At 39.9% G+C, this 18,685-nt stretch overlaps 1 protein-coding gene across 1 annotated transcript in view; it reads left to right on the forward strand.

Moving 5' to 3' along the window:
* Positions 1-17,151: 17,151 nt before the first annotated feature.
* Positions 17,152-18,685, forward strand: part of LOC101736431 (cell adhesion molecule Dscam2) — a 137,337-nt gene continuing 135,803 nt past the window's right edge. The window contains exon 1 of the mRNA XM_012697694.4: positions 17,152-17,325. The gene's annotated coding sequence lies outside the window, so the exon portion shown is untranslated. The remainder of the gene's footprint in view (positions 17,326-18,685) is intronic.

Consider the following 18,685-nt stretch of genomic DNA (forward strand, 5'->3'; position numbering starts at 1 on the left):
GCCCATAGACATCTACAACGTAAATGCGCCACCCGCCTTGAGACATAAGTTCTAAGGTCTCAGTATAGTTAGAACGGCTGCCCCACCCTTCAAACCGAAACGCATTACTGCTTCACGGCAGAAATAGGCAGGGTGGTGGTACCTACCCGGGCGGACTCACAAGAGGTCCTACCACCTGTTTTATCTTCAATATTTCATATTTAATTGGCTTCGACAACATTGATGACATTCTCGTATTATTTTGTTGAAACTGGTTTTCTTTTTAGTTAGCAAGATTTTTAATTATAAATATTAATGGTCTTATTCACGATCGGTTATCGGAGCCTTTATGAGTCCGTTAAAGAAAAACTGTCAGAAAGCGTTATCCATAGCGATTCCATAGGCCTAAATCGCTCCAATACAGTTTACAGTCCATCATACGCCTTCGGTATACTAAAATAAGTTTATACATTCGATAAGCGTTTTATTAGGAATACCATAAGTGTTTATCGTAGTTCATAGATGCGATAGCGTGAATAATATTGTCCAATGATTTTTTTATTGATAAAAATAAAAATAAAAACTACTTTACAAAGCCATCAACTTTATTTTATTCACAATGATTTATAATAAATATATAATATTAATATACAAAGAAACAGCTATTTATATGAATAACTAGCGACCCGCCCTCGCTTCGCTTCGGAAACATTAAAAAACACAAGAAACCAAAAAAAAAATAAAAAAAAAAAAAAAAAGTAGCCTATGTTCATCAGGGACAATGTCGGCTTCTAATGGCAAAAAAATTTTTCAAATCGGTCCAGTAGTTTCGGAGCCTATTCGAAACAAACAAATCTTTCCTCTTTATAATATTAGTATAGATAATAATAGCCGTCATCACGTAGACTATGCATTAGATACGGTATAGCTATCATACTAAGACTATACATGAATAATAAAAATCTTACGTTACGGACGTTTTTTCCCGGTTATGGTACCCCTCCGCATCGTCCCATAAGGAACTTCGTACCAAAAAACCGCGATTTAAAAATAGCACATTAAAACGAAAACAACGTATTTGATACGCAACTCTATTTGAATAGATATCGATCAATTTGAATGGCAGGCGGAAATTATTTGCCAGCGGCACTTGTACAGCCAGCGGCTTCTGTTGAAATATAAAACTCATCGGATTCGTACAAAAGAACTTGAAAAATAATTTGTTGTATTGTAATGTTGACATTACATTTAGTATTATCTGAGCACGGTCTTAGTGTGGTACTGTATTTAGCGCGATGCAGAAAACGAGATAGAATTTTAAGCGCGTAATTATGTAGCACGCAATTCTTTAGTTGATTATTATGATTGTGTTAAAAAAATCACTGGTGGTAGTTCCGCGCGGGTAGGTACCACCGCCCTGCCTATGTCTGCCGTGAAGCAGTAATCCGTTTCGGTGTGAAGGGTGGGGCAGCCGTTGTAACTATACTTGAGACCTTAGAGCTTATATCTCAAGGTGGGTGGCGCATTTACGTTGTAGATGTCTATGGGCTCCAGTAACCACTTAACATCAGGTGGGCTATGAGCTCGTCCACCCATCTAAGCAATAAATAAAAAATTATGCTTATAAGCAAATAAATTGGCTAAAATTGTTTGATGCTTTTTTGTTACTCACCAAAACTCAGTTGCGAGAATTCTGCTTTGGCCCGGAGACGTAAAATTGCATTGTAATGACTTTTCAACTCTTCGAACGGAATATTTATATCAGTGTTTTTAATATTACTAGTGATCCCGCAGTAGTCGAAATTCGACTATAATTAATTGAAATTATAAGATTCAACATTATTATGGTTCTATTGCTACAGATTTCGCCAAGACTACACTACGTATAGACAAATACTCGTATTATTAAAAATAAACAATATTGACCTATTTTTAATTTGACTACAGATTTTCAGCAATAACAAAAGTTTGACAATCAGCAAAGAGTATATGTGTATGTATGTAATATTTATTAATAATTATATAATATATTAATTAATCATTATATAATTTTAATAATATAAAATATGTAATATTTTTGTTATAATATCAAAGCGTGTATTACGTGTGTCAAGTCAAATTAAAATTGCCGCAGATAGATACATACTTACCATGTGTTTATGATTTTCATGATAAATGAATAGTATCGTGTAAAGAAAATAAAAGTAGCAAATTGCGTAATTATTAGTAACCATAATCCTGCCTCTTTCTGTCACGAAACAGTCATGGTCCCCAATTTCAAGGGTGGGACAGCTGTTGAATAAGATTATGAAGACTTCAAGCTCATGTTCCAAGGTGGATTGCGGTATTCACGTTGCTATATCCATGGGCTTCGACGACCACAAAACACCAGTTGGTTCGTGAAATAATTTAGAAAATAAGAAAAAAGGAGCAACATTTTTATTCCACAGTTTTTTGTATAAGCGAATGGAATTTCCAACTCCGGAATATCTCTTGTAAAAGATTTAAGATTACGTTATCTTCCAACGTCGAATTCGGTATTGGAAAAAGATAATCTTTGTTCGAGAATGTTCCCCTTAATGCCGTAGGATTACCGATTAATGCTCGTTGAAATTCGCGAAGAATCTTTGTATAATTATTCGATTGCGCTACGAGATTGAGTACGTCCATTATTACGAATGTAGGGGAATGATACCCCGCCCCGCTTAGCTTACTATGCATTTATAGTAATGGGCAACAGACCAAGGGCGGATCCAGCTTTGGCGCCAGGAGGGGGTCACATAGTCAAATGCGTTCGTTCCCAAACGCTTGCCATTATACAAAGTTATTATATTATATTAAATTAATTAAACATTGAAGTAGTAGTTACATAAAATCTGTATGGTGACAAAATATATAAATAAAATCATTATATTCAATTAGTGGTCCACCTAAGTCCTGGAATCAGCTCAGGGGGTGGTCATGACCCCCATGACCCCCCCCTGGATCCGCCATTGCAACAGACGTTAGTCAGTCAGTGGTCAACGTGCAGCGATCCGCCGCGGTCGCTGACGCGAATAAACATGTAATTATACGTAGTGTTTTAATGACCGCTCCGATGAGGTTTATGGAGGACAACACGCAACAAACAACCAACACACGCCTCCTCCTCCGTCATCACCCAATATAAACCTCACACGAGTATTAGAAAAAAAAGCAATAAGAGACCTTAAAGCATCACTAAAATTAAACTCATTTGCATAAGCACCGCAGGATAGCTAGCTTTCAAAATGAGGCAACATAATATGTGTGGTCTCGGCGACCCTAGTCACCCTATCTTTTCCGGTGAGGACTAATCCCGAGAGATACCACCACTCTGCCTATTTCTGCCGTGAAGCGTTTCGGTTTGAAGGGTGGGGCAGCCGTTGTAACTATACTGAGATCATAGAACTTATATCTCAAGGTGGGTGGCGCATTTACGTTGTAGATGTCCATGGGCTCCAGTAACCACTTAACACCAGGTGGGCTGTGAGTTCGTCCACCCATCTAAGCAATAAAAAAAAGATATATTTTTTCAATATTAACGCATGCGAAGCGACCGATATAATAGCTATTAGTCTATTTTTTGATAACACAAAACCATCGCTGCTTTCCGGTCAAAATTTAAGTTTTTCAAACCAAAACAGACATTTAAAATGTTTGATTTTTTTTTCCTACCTATGCTAATAGCCTTGTGATGCTATTTCAGCTTCACCCTAACGCGTGTAGGTCAGCTCACGGGGCTCAAACCGGAGTGTTGCTAGCATTGACCCTAGCAAGAGTAGTGCTTCGCAGAATCTACCACCGGATCGGAAACGCGACCCACTGAGGAGATGTTTGATAATAATCAGTTGAAGAAATTCAATTATTTGAAGAAATCGTTTTTACATTCTGCCATGAAAAAGTAAACAAACCTATTTCAGACATTTTACGCTTTCATGCCGCAATAATGACTTCAATAAGACTTTTATTCTTGTGTAATTCAATAACGTCCCGTAATCAATCAAAACTCAAGTAAACAAGACTCTGGTAATTGGATGAAGTTTAACTGAAATATTTCTTGTACTCATTCAGTCGACGGAGTATTGTACAAATATACTTTTGTTTACGGAGCGTCTAATTGTGGGTTAGCAGTTTCGGTGAACCGTTTTAATGGTTCTTTAAATTCACAACAAGATATCTTTAAAAACGATGCCTCCAATGAACACTATTCTATGGCAAAATTTTGAAATTTTCGTTTTTCACGCAAATCGCTTCACTATTTTAAAAGTTTTACAAATGGTAGGATCTCTTGTGAGTCCGCACGGGTAAGTAGCACCGCCCCGCCTATTTCTGCCGTAAAGCAGTAATGCGTTTCGGTTTGAAGGGTGTGGCAGCCGTTGTAACTATATTGAGACCTTAGAACTTATATCTCAAGGCGTGTGGCGCATTTACGCTGTAGGTGTCTATGGGTTCCAGTAACCACTTAACTCCCGGTGGGCTGTGAGCTCGTCCACACATCTAAGCAATAAAAAAAAAAACAGTATTGATGGGGTTCGAAGCAAGAGTAAATCAGCTAGTTACACAAGAAGAAAGCATAAAGAAAGATATCTGCAATAATAAATATTTTATCAATTTTTTTTCGTTTAAACGCTCCTCCTGTAAACCTACGAATTTGGAGTTAGCGTAGTGTTCATTGGAGGCATCGAAAAGAGGTTAGTCTTTGTGGAGATAACGAAAGGAAAGATCTTCCACCGAGTGGGTGAAATTTCTTGGTTAACATTCGGTTCAAATTTTGTTGTTCGGACCATATATAAGAAGGTCTTATCTTAAGCAACCTTATTTTGAAAACGTTGTTAACAAGTATCAGGCACTTGTCAAATTTTTATGATGGCTACCGTCCCAAAAGCCTTTAGACGTAATTTGGGTCCACCATTAATAAACTATATTTTTATGATGGCTACCATCCCAAAAGTCTTTATGTAATTTGGGTCCACCATTAATAAACTATATTTTTATGATGGCTACCATCCCAAAAGTCTGTAGACGTAATTTGGGTCCACCATTAATAAACTATATTTTTATGATGGCTACCGTCCCAAAAGCCTTTAAACGTAATTTGGGTCCACCATTAATAAACTATATTTTTATGATGGCTACCGTCCCAAAAGTATGTCGACGTAATTTGGGTCCACCATTAATAAACTATATTTTTATGATGGCTACCGTCCCAAAAGCCTTTAAACGTAATTTGGGTCCACCATTAATAAACTATATTTTTATGATGGCTACCGTCCCAAAAGTATGTCGACGTAATTTGGGTCCACCATTAATAAACTATATTTTTATGATGGCTACGATCCCAAAAGTATGTAGACGTAATTTGGGTCCACCATTAATAAACTATATTTTTATGATGGCTACCGTCCCAAAAGCCTTTAAACGTAATTTGGGTCCACCATTAATAAACTATATGTTTATGATGGCTACCATCCCAAAAGTCTGTAGACGTAATTTGGGTCCACCATTAATAAACTATATTTTTATGATGGCTACCATCCCAAAAGTCTGTAGACGTAATTTGGGTCCACCATTAATAAACTATATTTATTGAGATCTTAGAGTGAGAACTAAAACAAAACTTAAATTAAGTTTGCACTGTTCATAAACTCACATCACTCGTAGAAGAGAAAAATGGGCCTATTTTAAATCAATCAATCATTCTTCTAGCTGTCACCGTAAATTTTTTCACAATCCGTTTTATTTCACGCAATTGGAGAGTTATATATTATTTAGATGCATTTTTATCTATTTTTTGTTTATTGTTCGAGCAGGCAGACGAGCATACGGCCCACCTGATGGTAAGTGGTTACCGTCGCTCATGGACGTCAGCAATGTTAGGGACAGAGCCAAGCTGTACTAACTTCATCTAATCATCATCACCATGTAATTTTTTTCTTTTTTGTCAATAGGAAATCGCCGGACTTCCGCCCTTTTCTGGGGATACTGGGCGGGGTATGTCAGAGTCGAACTGACTAAAACCTCCTGTCACTCAACAACCAACGTCCAAACCTCGCATGAGACAGAACTCATGACAAGGCAAAGGGGGGAAAGTGAAGCGTTTAGTGCGGAGCACATCTCTCCCATCACCCTCCCCCTCGGGACGCCGGACTGGCGGTCGTCGGCGCCACGACCACCAGCCCTCTCGGTCGGCAGACTGTCCGAAGCCCGCCTAGATGGCGCCGGTTAGAGTGGGTTACCCTACGGAATACCCCGCTGGGCCAGAACCAGCGTGGGTCGAGGATAGCCGGCCTTCCATCACCCGGATGCTCTTGCGTAAAACGCGTGCAGAGCAGCTTGCACGTCGTCTTCTTAGGCCCCCCTCGCCGGTCCCCAGACTGACATGTCAGGGGGACCCGAAACACTTAGAGGGCCAGGGCTTGGGCGAGATCCGCCTCCCTGGCCCCCGCTCGACGGCGGCGGACTTGCGCGTCTCTCACGCGCCCCACCGCCTCCTTCTGCGAGATGGTGCACTCGCAGAAGTCGAGCATCGCCTTCCACGACTCGTCGTCACCGAGCATCGATGCCACAACACTCGGCAACGACAAGTCGGTTCCTATTTTTGCGACGAGGACACGGCGCCACCCCTCCCATGCGGGGCAGGCGACGAGCGTATGCTCTGCCGTGTCCAAGTCGCAACCACAATGGTGGCACTCTGCCGTCGGCTCGGCTGTGATCCGGTGCAGGAACTCACCGAAACAACCATGCCCAGTGAGCACCTGCGTGAGCCGGAAAGTGAGGCGTCCTCTGTCACGATTCACCCAATCCACAAGGACCGGGCGAATCGCCTCGACGGTCCTACGACCAGCCGAAGGATCAGCCAGCCGTCTGGACCATGACTCCAGCACGGACCGCCAAGATTGAGCCCTCCGCGCTCTGACCACACTGGGGCTGGGACGTGCCACGCCCCGGGCACGAAGGTCAGCCCGCCACTTATAGTCAGCGGCGAGCGCCATCACCATGTCATAGACACAATTGTATAACACATATACTTGATGCAATTCGAATTTGTATTTCATGTTTAACGTATAAAAGAATAAATAATTTTCACTGGTGGTAGGACCTCTTGTGAGTCCACGCGGGTAGGTACCACCGCCCTGCCTATTTCTGCCGTGAAGCAGTAATGCGTTTCGGTTTGAAGGGTGGGGCAGCCGTTGTAACTATACTGAGACCTTAGAACTTATATCTCAATGTGGGTGGCGCATTTACGTTGTAGATGTCTATGAGCTCTAGTAACCACTTAACACCAGGTGGGCTGTGAGCTCGTCCACCTATCTAAGCAATAGAAAAAAATAAAAAAAACTTTCGCCTGAATCCCCAAATAGAAGGAGAAGAAAATACTAATTGAAATATATTCAGCGCACTTCTAATTTAAATATATTCCAATCTCTATTTACCAACAGATCGAAGATTGCACGTGATCTTTCGCGTTAAAGGAAATCCTTTTTACCCCAACCACACATCCTTCTTGAGTGGTAATTCTCTCTTAATCAGGAGCATCCTTGCCCGCTTAGATGCGCGACGCTTTTGATTACCAATTCATGAATTATAATATCAAGTTGTCGGTGAACTTAAATTGAGTTTTCGTGTCTTATAAACTTCATGTCCGACAAACTTTTTGATGGGGCTTTTTCGTGAAGTTTTCTTTGACTGGTACTTCTTTCTTAAAGTGGTCTTGTTTATCTTTTTGCAGTGCTACTTCGAGTTGATGAGGTTTGTTGTTATGATTATAATTTGTATGTACTAATTGGGTAGACACTGAGAGTGCAGGGGAGTCGTTTAGTGGGTAGGACCTTAAATTCCATCCATTGGGCCCGTGATCCGCTCCCAATATCTGCGGACCGTCCAGTCCCGCATTCCCTAAGTCCTCATAAGGCGCGGTGACCACGCAGGAGGTTTAGCCCCCGGCCCAAAAAAAGGAGGTATTTATTTGTGGTCGATAACTTTGAAAAAAGGGGGAGATTTTTCTTTTATATTTGTATTTGAAAGATAGCACCATCTTTCACATATGATGCCATTAAAATTTTATCAACATCTGACTACTAGTAGTATTTTTTAAAAAAAATTTTATTGCTTAGATGGGTTGACGAGCTCACAGCCCACCTGGTGTTAAATGGTTACTGGAGTCCATAGACATCTACGACGTAAATGCGCCACACACTTTGAGATACAAGTTCTAAGGTCTCAAGTATAGTTACAACGGCTGCCCTACCCTTCAAACCGAAACGCGTTACTGCTTCACGGCAGAAATATGTAAGGTGGTGGTACCTACCCGCGTGGACTCACAAGAGGTCCCACTATATATATGTGTGTGTGTGTGTGTCAAATACATGGTAGTGTGCGTATTTTTTTATTTTTTTATTTAATGTATTATTAAGGCATAATTAAAAAAAATATTAGCATTCTGCACTCTTTCTCCATATTATCTATAAGTGTGGGAAATATCATCATACTCCTCTGTCTGCGCATTTTTCGTTAAAATGGGTACAAAGTTTTTGCTTCACGTATTAATATATAGATATGTGGATGATATTGTACTGTTAGCGTCTAAATAAAAAAAGCATAAATTTATGGATATCTCTCCTTTTTATTTTGTACAGCAAATTTATTTTAAGCAGAAGCCGGGGCGACCTTGATTTAATCAAACTAAAATTTCGCCATTTCTCGATCTCTGAAGTTTGAAATTGCAAATGTAATATGTTACGTACTCTAAACCGTACGTAAGGTAAGTAACACACCGAGTGCTCTCGAACATTATCGCTGCTGTTAAAAGTGTCGCCAACGGAGACTAATAAATAGCCATTACATATTCAAAAGTAAATAGATAAACTTTGTACCTTAATACGAATCGCATATTAATATAAAAATTTAACAACTACACCAAATCAATAAATAGGAAATATATTTCACAAGAAGAAACTGATTGCGACCGGTGATCGAATGATCTATGACCCAGGATGTCGTAGTCAGGACCACTATTGATGAGTTGAATGAAAAAAAAAAACGATTTTATCATCCGAATTCAAACAAAGTCCATGTTCTGCTTACTATTTATAAATAACTAGCTGACCCGGCAGACTTCGTAGTGCCTCAATCGATAAATAAAAGACCTAAACTTTTGTATAAAATAAACTTAAAACAAACAAAAGGAATCCGACGGACGGGGGACACATCAAAGGGAAAACAAAATTATTATTTTTATTTAATTCCGAGCATTTTCATATCATATTTATCCACTTTTTAAACCTTCTCTGGACTTCCACAAGTAATTCGGTTCAGCCGTTCTCGAGTTTTAGCGAGACTAACGAACAGCAATTCATTTTTATATATATAAAGATAATTGTCTATGCGCACAATACTACCAACGTCGGCTTTCGACGGCTTCTAAAATGTTTGATGAGGTCAGTGAAATACAAAGTGGGATTGAACTATCGGTCAACGATCATGACCTTTTTCAACAACAAATAATTACGCGAAGGCTTTGAAAGTGCTTACTACATCATTACAAGCTCAAGCTAAAAGCTTACTTTCATCTGGTGAGGTTGCTCCAAGCTCACATTCTGGCTCAAACTTCTCTCGCAACAACCTTACCCATAACACCCATATCTCCCATACCTGTGCATCGTCATGGCCGTTACTTATCTATACCTATATATATATACAAATGAATTGCTGTTCGTTAGTCTCGCTAAAACTCGAGAACAGCTGAACCGATTGGGCTATTTTTGGTCTTGAATTATTTGTGGAGGTCCAGAGGAGGTTTAAAAGGTAGATAAATATGAAAATGCTCGGAATTAAATAAATATAACAATTTTGTTTTTCCTTTGATGTGCCCCCGTCGGACGGATTCCTTTTGTTTGTTTTAATTTTATTTTATAAAAAAGTTTAGGTCTTTTACATATATTTATCGATTTAGGCACTACGAAGTCTGCCGGGTCAGCTAGTTTTAAAATATAATTTGGAAGGAAAAATCCGTTAGGCAGTACGGAGTGACGAACAAACAAAGAGACATACGGTCAGACAGAAAACGATTCTAAAAAACTATGGTATATGTTATTCTTTACTCAACGCCTTTTTTGGTTTCTATTACTTTTCTTAAATTTACACAAGACGACTGCTTTATAAAATTGTATTGATTTTTTTTTGACCTGGTGTTAAGTGGTTACCGGAGCCCGTAGACATCTACAACGTAAATGCCGCCACCCACCTCTATACTTGAATTCTAAGGTATCAGTTTGAATAGTACAACGGCTGCCCCTCCCTTGAAAGCAAAACGTATTACTGCTTCTCTGCAGAAATAGACCATTCAAAAGACCAATGAGGCGCTTTGTTGATAAACGCGTCTTCTGAGAAATTTACTCGAATGCGATCTTAAATCCATTTCTTGTGGTTATCTCGCTTTGAACGACCTGATACTGTCGTATCGCTCGATACGATTCCACCGAACGTCGTACACACTAGACCAGACTTGCGCTGATGTTAATTAAATACTATTACTTACTACCTTGGCGCAGCGACCCAAACTGGATCTTGGGGTCCGATTCCAAAAACCGCCATTTCATGCGGTCCTGTGCTGTTTTTCGCCACTGGGTAGCTTGGAGTTTCAGCAAGTCCTCCTTCACCTGGTCTTTCTAACGATAATTGGAATACTTGTTCAAAATCAAATAAAAAAAGGATTGTGTGGTTTTATGAAACCACGGTAAAAGTGAATTTTTTTTTTCACATTATAGACATTTAGCTCTGACAAACAACATTTACATTAAACACTGACAAAAACAAACAAAACAGCGTGCAGCACTGGCACAAATGAGTAATAGTCTATACACTACACGGTCAGCTGCTGCGAACTATATAGGCGCCGCCATATTGGCCTTGGCTGCTCTGACGAGCGCCTTTCACTTTATCCCTACTCCGCGGCCGACCGTCACGCGACATGCAACACACAGACGAAAAAGTTTGAGACGATGTAATAAAAGTTTCAGTTTAATAATTGTAATTACTTTGATCTCAGTGTGCCTTCAACTCTCGGGCTTACTCATTCGCTTGTATCAGACGTTCATAATTCGCAGGCCGAGTTAAATCTCATCTCAGTGCAAATCAAATATTTAGCCGAGACGATGTGGTTGTTGCTATTAAGTCATGAATAAATGGATGTCGTAATGAGCGGCTAATTTATGGGCCTAACAGCTTTCGGGTTGTGTCGGGCTGAAAATAAATAACTGGAAACTGGAAACGCACGGTCATGCGGTTCCAAATTAGGATTGTGTTATGGGTACCACAGATTGAAATACATAAAAAAAAAATTGTTGCCTTCATAGGCAGACCAGCGTACAGCCCACTTGATGGTAAGTGCTTACCGTCGCTCACGGACGTCAGCAATACCAGGAGCAGAGCCAAGCCGCTGCCTACCATTAAGTACTCTCCTCAAGCCTCGTTTGTAGAAGGACATGTCATAGCGCTCGGGAAACACCGTGGAGGGGAGTTCATTCCAAAGCCGGGTGGCACGTGGCAGAAAAGATCTTTGGAAACACACTGTCGATGAACGCAGCGGTTCCAGATAATATAATAAATAAATAAATAAATAAATATTTACTAACAATCATGGATGAATTCTGCTCCGGTGGCGGGATGTGCGATGGTAAAAAGGAGATGAGGGGATGCTCTGAGTAATTATTCGAGATGATAATTCCTCAGAGCATTCCCCATGAAACATACCTATACGTATACAGATACAGATATATACAGATAATAAACACCCAGATAAAGAGCAGACAAACCTGTTCATCACTTGAATGTTTGTCCGATGTGGGAATTGAACTCACGACCCTTTTCGCAATAGTCGGTAGCGCTAACTACTCGACCAACGAGCCGGTCAGCTAGAAAATTTCCAATGATAAAGAGCGAGTTAGTGACGGGAGGCCACGCTTCTGGTATGAACCTGCCACCGTCCAGGTGGGCTATAGAAAACCCTGTCTCCAAGGATTGGTCCAACGTCTGATACTGACTCCCCTACCTGTCTTGGTTGGGATCAGACGCTCGGATGACATAAAATATCCACAGCCCCAACATGTAGGACAAGTTAACAACGACCCCTAATAAAAGTTTTTTATTGATTAATCAAAACGGGGTACACTTAACTCGACGACTCGATACAAATTTGGTGTAATGGCATCACTTTTAGTCGAGAAGTAGTATTTTGGAATCTGCATGACAGAATTGCTAGATAGTTCAGGAAGCTTGTCTTTGACCGAGATGTAATTGCTCACACAGTACCGACAGTACAAATGTTTTTTTTTTCCCTAGCTTATCTGATGGCTTTGAGAGGCTATGTGAGCGTAACCCTAACGTGTAGGTGATACTGCTAGCACTGGGCCTAGCAAGATAAAAAATGTTGTTGTTCGGAGCTTGTATATATGCAAGCTTATCTTGAAAATGTAAGCGAGATTTAATCTCTTTTCTTTCATCTGACAAATATCTTGTCACTGTGATGGCTACCCGTCACATATGGTTGTCTTGGAGCAGAGTTAGGTACATTATGGGAAGGTTTCAAAGAACACACCCAAACAAATGCCGTATCCACATATTTGTATGTTCGTGCCAAGCTACTGAGCCGCGATGTGTACGTAAACAGTGTGTTTGATCGCGGCTTCGACATGAAATGCGATATTAAGACTTTGATTATCACGAAAATCTAAACGAACCTCAACTTTTACGATTAAAAAGTACATAATATCGTCATCAAGATTATCATTGGTTTTCTGAAAGAGAACGCTCAGACGAATATTTAAAGGTCTTTTATTCATTCGCTGCATAGACGAAAGCTAGGGACTAATGTTAAATGATTACCAGAGTCTTTTTTCAAACCAGACTTGTGGAGAGTACTTAACGGTAGGCAGCCCCTGGCGTTGCTGACGTCCATGGGCGACGGTAACCACTCACAATTAGGTGGGTTGTATGCCCGTTGGCCTACAAAAAAAGGGTCTACAGTCCTCACAAATTGAAAACCTGCACTGACCTTGGGACATCAGGTTCAATAGCACAGAATTCGGTTGTGCCACCTTTCGTGGAAGAATCAGGAAAAGCGGTCCAACTATAATAACTTTCATACCAATTGACATAAGTGCTAACAAAAGCTAACCATAAAATTCCCAAAAACCATTGAAATTACTGTCGAATTTCTTGATAGTCACACCTTTTCGTAGCTACGTAGTCTCCAGTTCATCATCAGTTAAAAGAAACGTCTCCCACATTACCTTTCGCGTGCCTAGAATAAATTAATAAAAAGTTTCTAATCCCGGAGCACAGTACCGAGGTTTCGCGTGTCGCTCAAACGTTATATCAAACTTTTGATTTGTAATTCATAGAATCATTACCAACTTGCCCACAACTTAGATCGACTTCCTCTGTACTTCGGGACAAAGTTGAATCTGCTCTTGTATCCGAGAAACGGAAATTACAACGAACCTTAAAACTTAGACAGTAAGGCTGCGTTTAAAAGTTTCAATAGAAATTCAGGGGTCTGGTATATTTGCGTTAAACAGTTTTGTAATCAGCAGCTCAGAGTTTGAAAAGAGTATTTCGTCTTTAGTTGTATTATCAGTTTGTACAGTGAAATGAAATTAAGCGTTTTTTTTTATTGCTTAAATGGGTGGACGAGCTCACAGCCCACCTGGTGTTAAGTGGTCACTGGAGCCCATAGACATCTACAACGTAAATGCGCCACCCACCTTGAGATATAAGTTGTAAGGTATAGTTACAACGGCTGCCCCACCCTTCAAACCGAAACGCATTCCTGCTTCACGGCAGAAAAAGGCGGGGTGGTGGTACCTACCCGTGCGGACTCACAAGAGGTCCTAAAACCAGTAAGGACCATTTAGGTTGTGTGAATTTGGAGCCTCTATTTGTTTTTTGTTCATTCAGCTGAGAACAAAAACTTCGTATATACAATTAAGAACAATACATGCTTAAGATTGTAATTTAATAAATATTAGTATATCTCCTCTGTAGCTACTGTGTGTATGGACACATTTAATCGCATTGTCGGAGATCTGTACTCTGGGACGATGAGTAACCTATATCCTTTGAAACTATTTCCATACGGAATTTCACAAAAAACGGGTGCTATTTTGATACTGTTAATACTATTAATTGCAATTGCATTGTAACTTCTATGATCTAGCGATATAAATGTGATATCTAAAATGATAAAAAAATTTAAATATTATAAAAAAGAACTTTTATGTATATATTTTCTTAATGTATTTTCTATCATAGCAATATACCTGCTATATTTTTTATATTTTCTAGAATTTCCGTAAATTAAACGGTTGTCTGGAAGAGATCGCTTTTAGCGATAAGAACGCCTATTGTACAAATGTATCTACTTTTTGACTGTTTTTGAATATAAATTGTGTTTTGGTGTGCAATAAAGTGTATTTTCTCTCCCAATCTAATGGAACTCGAGGAAGATGTTACGAAGCTTCCAGACCGGTACTTTTAGGTACCACAAGCACCGGTCAACGTCCTCGTCCAACCCGTCGCTTGCTCGTAGGGCTCGACGAGTGAATTAGCCCACAGACACAGCCCACTGACTTTCTCGCCGGATCTTCTCAGTGGGTCGCGTTTCCTATCCGGTGGCAGATTCTGCGAAGCACTGCTCTTGCTAGGGCAAGTGTTAGCAACACTTCCGGTTTGTGCCCCGTGAGCTCACCTACACGTGAAAGAGAAGCTTAAATAGCCAGACATAAAAAAAACGTGTGACACTCGGGAACTGCCGCGGTAAAGCTATTGCATAGCATTTTTTATCAACTTATGCAATTATAATTAGACAATGATAATTTAATATTAAAACAATAATAAAACAAGACCACGCCATATTAAACATTAATAAAAGCAAAACATTAACTGTCCCCTTCACACTTATAAGCTGGACCGTGCGAGCTCTCTCTAGATGGGCAGACTTTTCATGATGCACATGCAGTGTGACGTCACGCCACACTGCATGATGCACTGATGTTTGTGAATAAGCCACGCGCTTATTCACAAACACTACACAATCGCAACGTGTGAATGTGTTGAACGCGAGCTACATAGTAGGCGTAGTGGGGGTGTCAGATTATTTTCGTTACGGAATTTCTGGATTCAGTCGCCGTGCTCAAAGCTCGCGATAAAATCTATGCAACAGCTTAAAAAAAACGGTAACCTAATAGCCTTTAGCCATTACATGAACAGTACAAAATATACTGATTAGATAGATACAGAAAGTATGATGATATAACATTAGTACCTATCGTATATATATAATTCATTACGAATTCGTATTGTATAATGAGCAGAATTGGGAATAAATTGTCCCGAAATTTATAACTCGATGAACACGAGTACCGCGCGAAAACGCGGGCACGTGGTTTTAAGTTCACACCACATTGGCGAGCGAAGCGATTTACGTTTTTTTTATTTATTGCTTAGATGGGTGGACGAGCTCACAGTCCACAGACATCTACGACGTAAATGCGCCACTCACCTTGAGATATAAGTTCTAAGGTCTCAGTATGCACAACGGCTGCCGCACCCTTCAAACCGAAACGCATTACTGCTTCACGGCAGAAATAAGCAGGGTGTTGGTACCTACCCGTGCGGACTCACAAGAGGTCCTACCACCAGTTAAAAATACTATACTATTAAAAATACTATTTAAAACGTAAGTAATAAATGTTGATGCAAAAGCGGCCTATCCCTAGTATCACCCATAGATAACATATGGCTTTGTAAAAATTATTTTCACACGTATTATTTTTGCCTACGAAGCAGTGTAAAAGTAAATTCAGACCTCATTATCTCGAGATTATGGTAGGCTCAGGCCACCTTTGCGCTGACAGCCTCTAATTATTTGGTGGCCCCGTTTTAGGCTTCAAACTAATTCATCAAATTACTAAGAAAAAGTATTGACATAAAATGACTTAATTTAAGTACATACGTATATCGTCTTCTCGCATTAAAACTGTATAATCTCAAAACTTACAAATTTTACAGGAGTGCTATAAAGGTGTAATATGTAATATTTTTAATATTAATCTTAATTACAACATTTGTTTTCTATTTTTTACCAGTTACATTATCTGTCTTTTAAAATAAGATAAAATTATGTATTAATTTTGTTAATAGTAGTCAAAACATATTTAAACTAAAAAAAAGCTAAAACTAAATTATTCTCTTTTGACAGTATTGATGAGAAAAATACTGGTGATACTGTTACGCCGGCAAGAGTAACGCCATCTATCGCCGAATAGTCGAACGAATATCGAAGGACCCTGAATGCTCGAGAATTACAACGCCATCTATTGTCAGATAGCGGGAACTGCAACTAGAGCTATGTGGAATATTCGTGATAATTCTAGGGATGAAGTATCGGCTATAAAAACGTTGTAGGGACGGCACGCAGTCACTCAGTAATCGGAACTACTCTAAGCAAAACAGCGAACGGATCACCTGAAGCGAAGCGGAACAAGCGAATTGAGAGTTTTAAAGTATTTGTTGCGTGCTTTAAAGTGTTTAAGTGTTAAGTAATACAGTTTTTATGTTGTACTTTGGTGGAACATTTTATTCATCCCGAACCCCTAGCGCGTAACAATACCAAATGTTTACGCATATTAACTCAACTTTTTTTTTTTTTTTTATTGCTTAGATGGGTGGACGAGCTCACAGCCCACCTGGTGTTAAGTGGTTACTGGAGCCCATGGACATCTACAACGTAAATGCGCCACCCACCTTGAGATATAAGTTCTAAGATCTCAGTATAGTTACAACGGATGCCCCACCCATCAAAACGAAACGCATTACTGCTTCACGGCAGAAATAGGCAGGGCGGTGGTACCTACCCGCGCGGACTCACAAGAGGTCCTACCACCAGTAAACATTCGAACATTTTTGGAAATAGTACACTTTTAATGCGAAAAGGCGATATGTTTTTTGCTATATCGCTTGCTTGCCTTATTCTGGTCAATAAACACAAATTCAAAATTAATTTAAACCGCTATTCTGTATTAACGTGTACATTCAATTTCAAACTCTGGGCTCTCCCTATCATTTGCAGTTTCCAGCCTCCCTCCAGTGTCGGTCGGGCAGCCACCCGAAGAGGGTGCTTTCCTATTTTTGCTTCACGAACGCTGCGATACTTTTTTACGGACGATGTTTTTTATTTGGAACATCGTCGCCGGCACTTGAATATAGTTTTGTGTCGTGAATTGTTTTCGGGACTTTTAAACATTATCCCTGCCCTAAAATTATTCGGTAAGTTTTTATATTGAATAAAATATTAATATTTATAGTATGTATATACATTTTGAATATATATGTATCTACATACTTAATGTGTGTTTACAGAATTTTCATGTTTGGAAGAGATTGTCTTAGTAATATGACCGTCTATTGTACAAACCAATCATTTTTCTGTTACAAATTATTCTGTGACTGATTTTCAATGTAAATTAAGATTTAGCTTCCGACGATATATTGTATTTCACGCATTCTCTCTCAAATATTGTACCCGAGTAGAGATTTCGCCTTAAGTGTTTTTAAAAAAAAAGAAAACCTATACGGTTGAAAATGTTTACAGCTCACCGCCACCACCTTGAGACATAAGGTCTAAGAAGTCACAGACGTCCCACAACCAGTAATTACGCAAATTGTAATTTTCCGATATTGATTTTTATTACGCGATGTTATTCCTTCACCGTGTAAGTTGATCGCGAATATTCATCCAGTACGTATTTCATTAGAAAACGATCGTACATGCCTGCGGGATTCGAACATCATTGCATCGCTAGATAAGAATGCAGCGGGCGTCTTATCTTTTACGCCACGACGATTTTTAAAACCAGTGGGGCTTGGTGGCTACCGAAGAATATAGACAACGTGACCGCCGGCTTAAGCCGTGAGACATGAGGTCTTAGTCTCAGTTCACGCATTACTACTCAATCGTCACACTTGGCTGGGTCGCTGTACCAAACTATGTGGGCTCAAACGCAATATTACTGGTCATTCATATAGTATAAAATGTCTGGGTTAAGTGATCTGAACAGCTGGTTTATGACATAAATATTATAATTTGCGTAATTACTGGTGGCAGGACCTCTTGTGGGTCCGCGCGGGTAGGTACACCGCCCTGCCTATTTCTGCCGTGAAGTAGTAACGCGTTTCGGTCTGAAGGGTAGGGCAGCCGTGTTAGCTATACTGAGATCTTAGAACTTATATCTCAAGGTGGGTGGCGCATTTACGTTGTAGATGTCTATGGGCTGTAGTAACCACTTAACACCAGGTGGGGTGTGAGCTCGTCCATCCATCTAGGCAATAAAAAAACGTTAATGCCACCATCGACCACCATGGGACACGGGACGGATATATTAGTTGTGTATATTGTATCGAGATTGTGTCGCACTTCGAACTATAAGGCACGATTGCTTCGGGGTAGATTCATGCGGCTTGGATACCTATTCATGCTAGTCAACAATACGTCTTACCAATGACAATTCTGAGATGTTCAGTTAGCAATTATTTAGAAACAAGTCGTCGTGGCCGTCCGGTGCATTTGTGTTGAGTGATCCACCTGTGTTCGAATCCCGCAGGCGGGTACCAATTTTTCTAATGAAAT

This window comes from Bombyx mori, chromosome 28, assembly GCF_030269925.1.
Source record: "Bombyx mori chromosome 28, ASM3026992v2".
NCBI lineage: Eukaryota > Metazoa > Arthropoda > Insecta > Lepidoptera > Bombycidae > Bombyx > Bombyx mori.